The sequence below is a fragment of the Alligator sinensis genome, unplaced genomic scaffold (genome assembly GCF_000455745.1).
Source record: "Alligator sinensis unplaced genomic scaffold, ASM45574v1 scaffold735_1, whole genome shotgun sequence".
In the NCBI taxonomy this organism is placed as follows: Eukaryota; Metazoa; Chordata; order Crocodylia; family Alligatoridae; genus Alligator; species Alligator sinensis.
Window position 1 is genome coordinate 795623 of NW_005842639.1, and position 14776 is coordinate 810398.

The 14776-nt window shown below is 44.5% G+C and overlaps 1 long non-coding RNA gene across 1 annotated transcript in view; it reads left to right on the forward strand.

The window, feature by feature from the left end:
• Positions 1-14391, forward strand: part of LOC102387296 — a 22324-nt gene extending 7933 nt beyond the window's left edge. The window contains exon 3 of the long non-coding RNA XR_324943.3: positions 13600-14391. This is a non-coding gene — a long non-coding RNA (uncharacterized LOC102387296). The remainder of the gene's footprint in view (positions 1-13599) is intronic.
• The last annotated feature ends 385 nt before the right edge of the window (positions 14392-14776 follow it).

The window sequence follows — 14776 nt, forward strand, 5'->3', positions numbered from 1 at the left end:
GGAAAGAGTCTGTTTGGGCAGCGGCTCGCGAGCGCTTCCTGCTTGCGACGTATGTTTTTTTGGAAATGTTTTATATCACTTACAAAACTATTTATATTGCTGGGGAAGTAGGGAAGAGATACCAGAAGGAGATTTTTAGAGGCTGTTCCTTCTGAGTTTGCCATCCATGCTTGTACAACATGGGCACCTGGGAAGGATCGGGAGGGAGGTTTGGAGTAGTCCAGGAGACTTCGGGTCCCTTGACGTATCAGCAGAACTGGGTTATCTTCTTTCTGCCTCTGCGGCATTGCTAATTCTTGCCAAGTTTTGTCTCAAGTCTTGCAGTATTGCAATATCTGATTTCTAAAAACCAAAAAAAAAAAAAAAAAAAAAAGGCCCCTCTGTCTGAAGTCACGTTAGCTAGAGAACATCTCTGCTTTCCATTTATAAAGATAATAAATCTCTTTGCCTTCATGTTGGTGGCAAAAAGCTTGGAAATATGATGGGAATGCATCCTGAAGGCTCAACGCTCAGAAGGGAAATCAAAAGACCCCTAAAACGTATTAAATCAGCTCAGGACAGATGATATCTTTTATTAGACCAACTAGATTTTTGCAAAAAAAATTCTTTAATTTCTTTAATTTAGTCTCTCTCTTTTGCAAAAATTTAGCTGGTCTAATAAAAATATATCACCTCTACCATGAGTTCTGATTCCCTTTGCCTCTAGACCAGTATGGCTAAAATCTGGATACCTTAAATCAGCTCAAATGCTAATGATTTTTTCAAGCCTTAGCCTTGATTTTTTTTTTTGACCACTTGGGGTGGGCAACACTGCTGTGGTGTTGATCTTGAGCAAGTGTCTTCTTCTTTTTGCTTCTGTTTCCCCTCTTCTTGTTTGTTGGGTCGGAGCTGGACCAGCTGGGCAAGCTGGTGCGTTGAATAAGCATGTGGGAAACTTCGGAGAATCGGCTTCAAGTTCTTCTTCCACCACAGACTCTGCATGGTATTGGGCAAACCACTAGGACTCTCTTTCTTGTTTTTCAAATAAGCCTAGTGCCAACATCCTATTGCAGAGTGGTGTTGGGAGGAAACTCAGGTGCTCAGAGACTATAACGACAGGGGCTGTTTAATGTTCTCCAAGCCCTTCAAATTCACTGAAGGCTCATCACCATCAGTAGCAATTTTAGGGTGTGTTTGTTTTTTTTCCTGTGTGCATTGCATTGTATAAAGCGCATCCATAAAGCCACTGCATTGGGAAGCTACAGGATGCACTGCAGCTTTCTTTCCTTTAAACCGGAGCATGCTTGCTGCGATTCACTGATGGATGCATGTGTTGTTCCAGCTCTGGTTAACGCCGACTGCTCAGGTGGCCCCTGATGGCTTTGTAGAGCCAAGATGGTCCCCTTCCATATGTTAGTCACCAGCACCGTAGAGTCTGGTCCTGGCTGGCATCCCTCAGGGTCCCGGTAGCACAAAGAAGCGATGACAGTTTAGCCTCTATCTAGTGATGTCAGCACACGGCAGTGACACAAGAGCTCTGACCTTTTTCTCGGCTTGGTCGCCGACCAGCTGTGCGAGCTTGGGAAGTCGCTGCAGCCCTTCCTGACTCTTTCTGTCACTGTAAGATGATGCTATCTATTCTTTGCTACCTGTTGTGTTTTAATTACTTAACACCTGTGCTCTGGTGAGGCAAGTCACAATAGAAATGCAAAGCAACGTTATTATCATCCTGAATCATGCATTTGGGTATGCCTACATCCTGGCAGAGGGTAGGAAGCGAAGAATAATAAATTGATGTTTTTTCATGTTAATTCTTGCTGTAAGCTTTTTTTTTTTCCCCTCCTCCCCCTGCTAGAGGATGTTACAACACCATATACCATAGATGCAATTTTTTAAAAGCCTGGGTAATTTTATGGCCAATTATGACACCTACAGTTAGGCCTGCTAAGAGGAGGATAATCAAATTTCCTCCTTCGGGGTATAAGCTGATCACTGCAAGGGTCAAGAAGAAATTATTTTCCCCAGCTGGTAGGAGAGGTTATTGGTCTGATGGCCGGACTCTAGACTTGCCCAGACCAGTGATCTGATCGGGTATGGCACGATGCAGGATATTGGATATAATGGAGCAGCTCTCTAGTGTGACAAGGCTATTCCTATCTGGAAAATCATTGCAGCTCGTGCTGAGCAAGCAGTGCAGTGTGAACCAAGTCCACATAGTGCAGAGGGCTCCCTGGTCCCCAAACCTTCCTCCATCCACCCTATGTACATTGTCAGGCTGCTCTAAAGCATCACCCTGGTTTCTCCGTGAGCAGCTTGCTACTGTCCCGGACTCTAATCTCAGATAGCTGCTGCCGTTGCTGCTCCTTGAGATAAGACTCGCCGAAATGAATGTTACCGTGATTTCAGTAATTGCATAAACAAGCTCGCTGCCCCCAAGAAAGGTTTGCCTCCAAAACCTGGCGCAAAGGATAGAAGATGGGCAGGAGCCAGATAAGGCTACCAGGTTGTGCTGGAGACAAGCGAGCCTGGGAAACCCGTGTTTCAGGGGTTGTTTTCTTTGGCAAGAAAGCGGAGAATTGACAAATTTGGGGTTTAGCTGAGATGTACAACCAAGGCCCCAGCTGCTTGTGGTCATTAAACATCCCATAATACCTTTGTAAGCGCCGGCATGCAAACCCCGTGCCCTGCCCACTTCCACGTTCTGGCCTCAGATTCCTCCTGCAGTTTCATGTGAGCGCAGAAATCCTTTTGCACTTCTTGTCCTGACTCATGCTGCGGTGTTTCTGGGCTGCTGTTTCATCTGCAGAGGTGGCTGCAACTGCACAGTGGAGGGAACCCGATTCTTGTGCATAAATGTAAATAACTTGAGAATAAACTATACGACATAAATTAGGTTGCGGTGGCGACGGCAATAACAGTGGACGTGCCCCAGAAATTCAAACAACCATCCATCTAGTTTCGTACCCTGTCTCTGAGAGAAGCTAGTGCCGAAGCTACAGAAGTTACTAAAATCTCCAGAGTTTCATAGATATTAGGGGCTGGAAGGGACCTTACAGATCATCCATAATGGGCAATTAATAAGCATCTTGCCCATAGCTTATAGGTAGCTGTGCAGCGTCCAAACTTAAAAACTGCATCTCTCTTTATGCATCTTGGTCTCAATAACACTTATCATAGAAAATTTCATAGAAAATTAGGGCTGGAAGGGACCTCAGGAGGTCATTGAGTCCAACCCCCGAACTTCAACCTTGTGGCAGAGAGTTCCACGGATGAACCGTGCTTTGGGTAGGAATACGGTACACGCTTTCAGCGCTCTTAGGTCTTGGACAGACAACCAGTTTGACCCAAATCAGTTAAGTCTGATACTACATTCAACCAGGTTTATCTCAAACTGGTTTCAGCTGTTTTCCAACTGGTTTATGTTTCATAGTTTTATATGTATGCAGACCAGCCCAGCCGCTGGCTTCTTTACCTTTCATTCCATCCAGGAAGAGCACACACCGACTGCTGAAACTTCCTTAGCCTGACGAAGGGTTTTTGAACCCGAAAGCTTGCTTAATAACTATTCTCCAACTATTTGGGTTGGTCTAATAAAAGATATCAGATTCACCCAAGGAACCTTGTCTGCCATAGTTTCATAGTGCACTGAATGTCTGTACTGTTACAGGTTTAAACCAGTTTCTGATCATGTAAACCGGTTTATGTGTAATGTCTGTCCCTAGCCCCAATATTTAGTTCTTCACTGAAAGGAACTGGTCTGGGGTAGGCCTCTCCCTACCTTTGTCATGAAAAATTATTTCATTGCCTCCATCAGCTTCCCCTAATCTCTCTCTCGGCTCTCTCCAAACCCCGCTTGTTCCTGCCAACAGCTTGCTTCTGTTATCCTTTAAGAAATTCTGTTTAATGGTCTTAGCTAGTTGCTCTTCAGACTCCCTCTGAGCCTCTTTGATTTCCATCAAACGTGTCACCTGCCATCGTTTGTTCCTTTTAATTATATCCACTTGAACTAGATCTCTATCTTTTTGAAGATATCTGTTTGGCTTGAATAAACTCTTGGGTATTGCAATTGAGCTGTATTGTTTTCTTTTTTGCCTTGCCTTCTTGATTTCCGTTTTCTTGTCTAGAGGCAAGTTTCCCTTCTCTGTCTCATTTATGGGAGGCCAAAGTGGTCTCCATGCTGCGTCTAAGCATTTTCATTTCCTCAATTTTGACTTACGATCTTTTTGACTTGCTTCCTCACTTGTTTAATAAAAATCCCTTTTGCAAAGTGAAGTGCCCCCGTGTGATTTCAGGTATAATCTCTCTCACAAGAATCTTGCGCGCAATTAGATTTGATTACTTTCCTACTTCCAAAAATTAAAAAAAAAAAAAGAAAAAAACCCTTATTGTGCTGCTGATGTACCACGACCATGGGCTAAGATGCCAACACTCCCCTATGACACAGGTGTGTGAGAATAACATGGAGAGAGTGCACCGTGTGTGTGTGTGTGTGTGTGTGTGTGTGTGTATATATATATATATATATATATATGATATAGCCTGAAAACAACCAGGTCTCATTGCCATTTCTAGCAGGTGTTGTGTCCAAAGGGTGTAATGATTTCTCGTTCATACCAAAATCCCCCGAGGCAGTGCAGTTGCAGTATTAGCCTGCGTTGGCTCTGTGGCAGGTCCAGCAACAAAAGCCATTACATTTAGGCAGCCTACGGGTTAGCAGATCATAAGCATTTCTCCAATCAAGTGTTCACCAATGGACTCAGCCCTGGCCAAGTTGCCTATGTCACTATTCACCCTGAGGACTCAGTTGTGGTTGCTTTTCCTAGCAGCATTGCAATTCAGTTGCGAGGCCTCTTTCATTGAGTCCAGTGTCTCCTACTGATACTTCCTCACCTGCCTAAAATGCTTTGAGGTCTTTAAGTGAAAAGCACAAATTAAGTACAAAGTGCTGCTGTTATGGTCCGGCCCTGAGTTTGGAATAGGGTTGCCAACTCTGACTGAAGCTATTCCAGAAGATTTTTTTTTCCCCCCAGCGTGATATAATGTCATTAATTTCATTTTCTATTACAATCTCCAGGATTGCTTTCAATAGTCCCCGGGAGATCAATGCTGATTCTGTAGACTCCTGGCTAATCTGGGAGGGTTGGCAACCCTAATTTGGAAAGGTTTTTCATGGTAAAAAAAAGTGACTAAAGGCCAACTTCTGATCTGGGACTTCCATCGGAGTCGGTCACCTGTGTCTGAAGGGAGAGATTTGCCATCAGTCTACTTCCTCTCCTTGGTTTTGTTGGATGGAGTTCATCAGAGGGTGAATGAAAAGGGATCTTCCTCTGCCCTCGGATGATGGTGACCTGTCCTGTCCCTGCCTGTTTTGTGTCACTTATAGGAGGCCTGTTCGGTAGAAATACCACACGTGGGGTATCTCTTTGTCCTGTCCCACAGAGAACAAACACCTAGAGCGGTGGTGGCATCTCCATCCTGGGAGGTGTTTAAGACCCAGCTAGACAAAGCCTTTCCTGGGATGATGTAGCTGGGGCTGGTCCTGCTTGGAGCAGCGGTTGGACTAGATGAGACCTCCTGAGGTCCCTTCAACCCTTATTTTCTATGATTCTGTGAAAATCAATGTTCACGGTAAATATAATCACTAATCCAAGGGACAGCTGTTTCTTTCTCCAGTCTTTATTGAGGCCTGTGACTGTAGTTTCTGTGTGCTACACGATCTTTATTGTGGAGTAGAAAAAAGGAAAAACGGGGCTACATAGCATATGATACTGAAGCTGATTTCCTAGGTTCATGCTCCCTCAGAAGCAATGAAGATTTAAAAAATTCATAACTCCAAACACTATTGATCACCAAAGTAAGAGACTTTTTTTTTCCCCCTAATGATTTATTTGGCTACATCACTTTAACTGCATTCTCGCTTTGATTTCTGGCTCGCGGGGGGGTTACAGAAAACAGCAGTGTTACAGATTTTACAGTAAGATGGGTCTGTTTTTTCCTTGTTGTCCTAACACAGCAAAGAAATACATGTGGTCAATCCATTGTGCAAACCATCGGTGGTCAAAGGAAATGGTTACAGCATGATGTCAGGCCTGGAAGCTTATTGTGAAAACGCTTGCATTACCTGAAATGGAAAGTCTGGTTCGACTTGTATCATGTGGACCGTTTGGCATGCAGAGGAGCACATGCACCACAACGGTTGTGTTGTAACACTTTCATTTGCCTGTGAAGCAATATTAGTTTCCGCTGGCTATTTTTGATCTGGCCTTTCCCTGGTTTAATTAAACTGCACAATCAGCTGCTATTTCAAGCCCATTCTCATCCACTCGCCAGCCTTAATGCGCCTTTCTACTGCATCCTCTTCAGATGTCCTGAGATGCCTCTGAAGTGGTGTTGACACTGTTACAAATGCACCTGAAAACCTCATCATCCAAAACTGAGGGGAAATACATGTGGAAAAGACTTTCTACCTGAATTCCACATTTTTTTCCTTATTTATTTTGTCCTTCTCACTTTTGTCTTCTGTATTTCCAAGGTCCAACAGAGACTGGTGCTGCGAATGGTCTTTTTAAAAGAGTGTATATAAGCAATCCTGAACTTATGAGGATTTTGGAAATGTTAATACCCAAGGTATATAAAATCGTGGAAACGTAGTGATCTGCAAAGATGGCAGTTCTTGGCACTGTGAACAGGTGACTTTCCCACTTGCACAAAACCAGTCTGCCCATCCTGTGTGGAGTCCACGTTCATTTACTTTCTGGGCTTTGACTTGTTTAATGCATGATACATTGTGTTCAATAAACTATTAACTAAGTCTAGTCCACAACTGCATTTATATTTCCTCTCCCCACCATAAGCAGGAAGAGCAGGGAAACTAATGAGGGTGACATCTCTTTATACGCTATCCTGAATTGTTTGGAAAGCACCGAGCAACCTGTGGTTGCTACCGTTAATAAATGTGCTGGCAAGGTTTCCAGCAGTCTTCGTTTTTAGAGGATGAGAATTGGGATTTGAAGGATATGCCAGCGAGGAGACAACAGGTTTGGATGGGCTGATCCTGCCTCAGGGAGGGGGTTGAACTAGATGACCCCTTCCAGCCCTACTTCTCTATGATTCACTGATGCTGTTACAAAAATCTGCTTTAATCTAGCCATCCCTTCACACCAGTTTTGTGGGGGAGACGAGCTTGTGCCTCCCATCACTCACTGACATCGATGATGTAATTCCACAGGCCTGAATTTAGCATCAGGCTTCTCATCTTCAAAGCCTAGAAAACCAGTGCACTGCTTTATTGGGAAGGCGGGATACTCCTTTTTGTGGACTTCTCCTGACTTGTCTCACTGCTTGGTTGTCTGTCTGAAATGCAGGTATATGGCAGGCCAGAGCCTCCACTACTGGTATTGGTTTTACAAGAAGGGGGTCTAGATACAAGTGAGGGGAACCAAATGAAACCCTAAGGGTAGGTAGATCAGTAGACAGAAGCTGCAAGGCCTGGGACTTTTAATTCAGACTCTTTTCTTGATATACCGCCCAACTCCGACCGTGCTTGCTTTGTACATTTACCTTCGTGCAGCCCTACCCCAGGTTGCAGGCTCTTGGCACCATGTAAAACTGGACCCCTACAATACCTGAAAACTTCAGGGCAATGATAGCTAATCCCTGAATAGGCCTGGCAATTATTCAATCGTCAAACTGCCCCACCAAAAACTAACACCCACACTTTGTGCTGCCTAGGGTCTAAAGCCAAGCTCATATGAATTTAAAAAAAACCCACCTGGCATGACTCAGGATCCAAAATGAATCAGGAGTCTGCCTGACTTAAAATCAGTGGAACCTATTTAAAAAATAGTATTCTTGTTGGGTTGTTTTTGCCTTCTGGGTTTTAAGCCTTTAGGAAACACAAAGGTCTCAAGTCCAGGCCTCTTTCCCCAATATTCAGGGCTTATTTTGAAAGTGGAAGTGGAGATTTTCATAATCCCATCATTTCAGGTGCTGCGACTTGGGGTTGGGGGGTGGGGGGGATACCTGTGACAGAACAGTGGCAAAGATAATCGGGAGAATTGGTAACACTCGTTTAAAAATGCATCTCTCTCAAATGTCTGCAGAAAACTCCCAGATGGACTTTCAGATGCCTGCAAGGTTAATTAAATCGGGGCTCTGACGGACCTGGGAGAAAAATGAATGCCGGGTTCAAGGACTTGTCATGGAAAATGCTCCTTCCTGATTGCTGAACACAGTCCCTGAGGGACCATATAAGTTACGGAGAAAACTCTGAGCGTATTTGCTGTCCTTACCCGGTACGGCCAAAGATGATGCGTCTGCTTGCCACCCAAGACCTTAGCAGCATCGGTTGGAGCCTGCTAGAGCACGCTGGATCTTTGAGAGAAAATTAAAACCTCAGTTTGGGGGATGGAAAGGGAAAAAAGTGTTGGAGTGCTGGGTGGCCGGTACCGAAGGGATTCATTAGATTGTCCAAGACAAAACAGTCTAGTTTGGATGGCAAGAAGAAATACTGCTTGGGGAAAAATAGTGCTCATATCTTACATAGGGTCTAGGGAAGTTTTTTCCCCTTCCATCTTCATTACACGGTTCTGCTCTGTTCTGCGGTTCGTGGCAGGGGGGTTTTGTTTCACTTTGGGGTTTTTTTGCCTTTCTCAGAGGCATTGGTGTTGGCCATAGACTTTTACCAGGCTGTGCCAATGTTCGTTCTGGGACTGAACCCCAACGATTCCTGGGTAAAGGGCCTTGCCCCTCTGCTCAGGGTCAGCCTGATTGCTGCACGGTGGAGTCAGGAAGGAATTTGGCCTGAGGCTGGTGGGGGCGGTGGTGGGGGGTGTTGCATTTCTCTGTAGTGGGGGGAGCTTGTTTTAACAACCTTTGCATCAGCAGGATGGTGGCTGCGGTGGCTCCTCTGCTTTACCTGTGGCAGGTTTGGGTGTGATAGCTTGTGATTATGTTAGGGATGATTGTAAGTTTGCTAAGAGGTTAATCGATGGATTTGGATGGGGTCGTTTGGATAGAGATAATTCTGCTGCAGGCAGGGCATTGGATTAGATGTGACCTCTGGAGGTCCCTTCCAGCCCTGCTTCTCTATGATTTTACTTATTGATTCTGCCTCCCGGACGTTTAGCACCTGCTATTCCACGTGGCATGCGCTCGCGTTTTGTACTGCACTGGGTTGCAATACTCTTTGAGATGCTGACAGCAAGGCAGGCTAGAGAATCCTGTGACTTCAAAGATCAGAGACATCTATGCACTTGTGAAGTGTTAACTTAATTAGTGTTTCATCCAAATGATACAGGAGAAGGAGGGGAAAAAAAACCCAACCTTGCATTGATTTATTCATTTTAGTTTTGGCTGAAGCCAAGGGGAGCTGCTTTTCAGAGCTGTGCAGCTTAGCTCCGTAACACTTTAATAAGAAAATAATCCACATAGTGACCATTATGTCATGTGGATCTACAAATCATGGACACTGGCATAAATGCACATTGAAGTTTGGCAAGAGGCTGCCTCTAAAATATTTGGCTTTTATTACAGGCTTGTATCTTGGAAATCCTGAGACCAGAAGCCTAATGGTACAGCCAGGCACCGAGGGCAGTGGGATTCATGGGGGTAGTAGCGACTTCTAGCTATTGCCATGCTGCTGGCATGCTTGTGCGGCTGTGATTGTGTATTTTTTTCCCGTCACCATCTATTCCCCTCTCTGGGCTGTTCCATTGCCTGGGTGAAATTAGGTGTTAGTCTCATGGTTAAGTATCTGCATCACAAAACTAGGAGTCTCTTTTGGCCCTGTCTTCTCTAATGTTGGAGCCATGCTAGTAGCTCCTGCATCGGGGTGAGAACAACCGCCTGAGCTGACACTCGCGTGATTGAACCAGTGACCTCCACACAGCGGAAGCCGCAAGCTGTTTTAGCACGAGCTGCTCGGTCGAGTCTCCTTAACTGGGATTGAAACAAAATCTTAATCTCTGTGGGTCTGACATAGATGAAGATCTATCTGGAAGATACACTTATCAATGGGTTACAGTTATATATAGGCATAGCATGGCTTTGCCTCTAACAGGTTGTTCAAGGACTATTTTTTTTTTTCTGATAAAAATATTGTAGTTCTCGATTCCATAAGGGATTATTAAGGAACAGGTTTCTCTATACCATAATTACAACACATGCTGGCTGTATAAACAGAACCAAACTACATGCATTTTCTAATATAGTGGGAGTAATATTATATTAAAGAAACCTAATTAAGGACTACAAAAGAGGAGCTCCAAGGTAGAAAGCTGATTTGCATGTGTGCATAGTGAAATTAAAAGGCTTTCCAGAGATGCCTTATATCTTGTGGTTTGTTGACAGCAGGGACCACAAACGAAGTGGATTCATTTGGAACTGGCTAATCCAAGCTTCATTCACCGTGGGTGCGTCTACATGTTCAGTAATGCGCCCTAATTACTGCACATTTAGTTTAGTACTTCCTTAATGGAGTACTAACTGAATGCACAATAACTAGTCTAGAGTTACTGCACTGGTGCACGGTTATTTAGTGATGCTTACTGCCCATTGGCCTGAGAACACTGCGCAGTGGGCTGTTAGCATGGTTTTTGCCGTGACATGCTACTATGCAGCGTTATTAGGCTAATGCGAAGTAAGCATCTTGTGTAGACATGCCCCTTGTGTATGAACAGCACCCAAAGGTGGTAACCCATTTCAGATGCTAATCTGATTTGGAAATGGACTTCACACCATTGCTTAATAGCATCTGACCAGATCTTTGGTGCTCCAGTGAAAAAAATGGGGGGATATGCACACATATGTGCACACACAACTTGCATATTTATCACATCTTTGAGTAGCTGAGAGGTGTGAGGCTAGATCAGAAGGGATATATTGAGTTCCAGTGGCTCAAAAGAATGACAAAGGGCAAGAGGTAGTTAAAATGGCTGAGAGATGCAGATAGAGATGTGCAAAATGTTTGCATCAAACCTCAGACTTACTGAGCTTGGAAGAGCCTTGACTGTAAGGTTCAAGATGCCTGTGAACCTCAATGCATGCTCCCAAAAGTTTGGTAAATAGGGGATGTGGTTGTTCACATGTGAGAAGCAGATGAATCACCTTTTTCGCTTCCCCAGTAAACATGGGAACCATGGAGGAGACAGAAGAGGGGGAAAGGAGATGCATAGCAGCCTTCAGCTCCCTGCAGGGTGGCTCCAAAGAGGACGGAGCTGGACTGATCTCAGTGGAGGCAGGTGACAGAACAAGGAGCAATGGGCTCAAGTTGCAGCAGGGGAAGTTTAAATTGGATATTAGGAAAAATTTTCTCACTAGGAGGGTGGTGAAGCACTGGGACAGGTTCCCCAGAGGTGCTGGAGTCTCCATCCTTGGAGGTGTTTAAGACCTGGCTAAATAAAGCCTTGGCTGGGATGATGTAGTTGGGGCTGGTCCTGCTTTGGACTAGATGCGACCTCCTGAGGTCCCTCCCAACCCTCATTTTTATGATTCTACGTAGATTGAGGGAGAGGGGAAAGAAAAGGGATAGTAATGGACCCACTGCATTGAAGTAGTCTGTCCTGTTTAAAAGAACCTGCCCCTTTCTGGCCCAATTGATAGGATTCAGGTAGCAAACTCATTTCTTTAAGCATTTTGGAGTTGTCACATGCTGAGCATTTTGAAAATGTGTTGTCTGTTCGACAGAAACTGCATTTCACCCTGCAGAGGCTAGAAGATGAGTAATCCTTGCGTACTGTAGGCTGTCTATCAGCTTTCCCCTGCACCTTGCGTTGACACTTATATGGTACAAAATGGGTGTAAAATGCTTTTATTTCAGTTCCATGGTGTTTCAAATCCACATTGCTTTGGGGTATATGATTGCAGAAGGAGACGGGTGACGGAGGCCAAGCTGTAGGTTTGTAACTAACACTTCCCACGGTACAAGGACTGGGAAGTAGCAGAAAAGTCAGTGACAATAACCTGAGAACAGAGGACAAACTAGCAATGGCCTAGAGCGATGTCACCTCCCACTGTGATCTCATTAGACTTCCTGATCTAAGCGTGATTGGTTCTGCTTGGTGTTTGGATGGGAAGCTGCCAAGGATCTCCTAGGTACTACAGGAAATAGTTACCGCTCAAAAACTACAGGTGGACAGATTGGCTATTCAGTAGGTGGCAGTTCTCTGTAAAAGCCAATAATGGATCGAGATGCCACCGAGTTACAGGTCAGCTTGTCGACAGCACTATATATATGTTTTTAATGAAGATATAGAATGAACTTCCTGGCTTCAACTGGTCATTTAAAAAGAAATGGTAGCATTTCTTTCAAATCTGCATACCCTGGCTGAGCTCCAGCTTTGCAAATTACATTTTATTTACAAAAATTCCCCCCTGGCTTTAATTGAACATCACTTTCCTTTTTATTTCCTGTCCAAATTGTTATGTAAATTGCTGGGGGTTGTTAAGCAGCTGCTCAGTTGCCCAGCTGGGGTGAACAAAGTGATTCTGGGAGGACAGTGAACTCCTGAAGTCCTTTATCCAGGAGATATTTGCTCCTTTCTCAGGGCATTTGCATTGTTAACTGGAGTGATGGGAGCAGGTACAGCCAGACCTACGCTAGTCCTAATCTGGGACCAATACCAGTGTAGCCACAGCAGTTCAGGTTCTGGCCACCCAGGTAAGGAGACCTGGACACAGGCATGGGCAAACCAGGCAGTCGCCCGGGGCCTGCACAGAAAGGGGGCCTGAAAATAGGGGCAAAAAAATTACAATTGCAAAAAAAAGTTTTAATATTGTATATATATGTATACCTAATCCCCCACTGTCCAATTATTATTATCATTATCTCTGGTGAAGGGGGGCCTGATACTAAAAGTTTGCCTGGGGCTGCCAGGAGTCTAGGTAAGGCACTGCAGGTAAGACAGGGCTTCTGTGGCTCTTGCTATAGTACTATTGCTAGGCTAGCATCACTAGGGGCATTTATACACATGCTTCGGGAATGGGGAGGAGGGCACTTTAATTAGAGTGGCTCTCAGGGCTGCTCTAATTAAAGTGCCTGGAGCATCGTCTTTATCAGCATCCCCATGCTTCAAAGTGGTTGGCGGGGGTGCTTTATCTAACTCGTCAGACGATCTTTAGTTAAAGCTCCCCCACTGCCATTTTGAAGCATGGGGATGTTGATACACGAGACATGGAGGCTGGCTTGAGTGTGGTAATGGCCACGCTCCAGGAGACTCGATTAATTGAATCTGCTCCGATGTGCTCTAATTACAGTGGCACTAGATTTAATGTGCATGAACTAAAGCACGTTAATGCACATGTAGATGCACCCTCTCTCTGAGTACTTAAATTAGCTGGACTGAGCTGGCTTGGGGATGTTCACACGTACAATCACTTCCTGCTTAGTGCAAACCTCAAACAGCTTTCTTTGAAGCCCATGGCATTGGGATCCATATGGTTTAAAGGTCGCAGGCAATGGTGTTATGGTGGGGCCTATGGTATACCCAGTCATACAAGGAGCTCCAAAGCACACTGCACAGACAAAAGCAAGCCAAAATGTTATCTCATTTTCAGTTGGGCACCCTGCTGCCTTGAGCTGTGGTTCATTTCTTAGTAACTTTTTATTTTCTTCCCTTGAAGCTTGCTTTTGCCATTCGGAGGAAAGCAACACTTCTGCTCTGCAACCCAGTCAGCTGCCTCTACTAAGGAAAAGAAACTGCTGAAGATCTTTCTAGCCACCTGCTTCTGGCTGGAGACAAATTTCAAATGCCGGTCACTCAAGTCTGGCAGTGATAGAGGAGGGTACAAATATTGTCTTTACTAATAAGTGTGTTGTTCAGAAGAATTCCTCGTTGCAGTTGTTCATTGCATTCAAAAGTCTTTAAATATAAAGTACATGATGTTCTTTGGCTAAATCAATATAGTGGGTGGTGATCTGTCTCCTCACAGCAATGACCAGCAGCCGGAGAAGGTTTTGTTTTTTTTTTCTTTTAGATATTTTCCAACTTTTTTTTTTTAATATCAAAAAGTAGATTTGACAAGAGCATCCTTTCAACTGATAAACGGAATCACATCCCAAATATAGTGGCAGGGGTGAGGAAAGCAGGAAAATCCCCAGTCAGAACTAGAGGTTTCCTGACTATAAATATTCAATGACCTCCCAGCCAGGGACTGCGTTCCCCTTCTTTCATTTGTCTGGGGCTTGTTTTCCTCACTTGCTAAATACGTCTATGACATGCTATTTATTCCGGGACGCGGAGATCCTGGCATGCCTCCTGTTTCACAACTAGATCACCACCGCTCTGCGCATTGGGTAAAGCCGGGCTCTTCACGCGTGAAGCCACCTTTAGTTTTTATTCTCCCATTTTTCTCTCCATTCAATTTAGGCTTCATTCACACCCATAGAATCCTACTAAAAAAGCCAGAGTCGAATGGAGATGCATAGTGCTGCCTATATGGACAAATCCTGGGTGTTGCAACTGGAGTGTGAAGGGGAGATGGATGCGATGAATGTGTTGGCTTGGTCTTAACTGAAATCATCTATTAAGTCTCTCCATGAATGTGCACTGATAGATAATTGTGAAGGGAAAGAAGAATAATTTATCCTTAGAATGACTTATCCCTGATTTCCCAGGAATATAGCAAGAGATCAGATTATTGCCCAGTCTGGTCCAAGATCCTGCCATGTGCAGTGGCTGTTGCCTACAGCTCCAGACTAAGATGGAAAATAATGAACCTAGCAGACAGTGAGGGAAGGGAGGGAAGAGGAATCCCTTGTAGAAACCCATGTCTCGGAAGCATGAGATTTGATTACCTG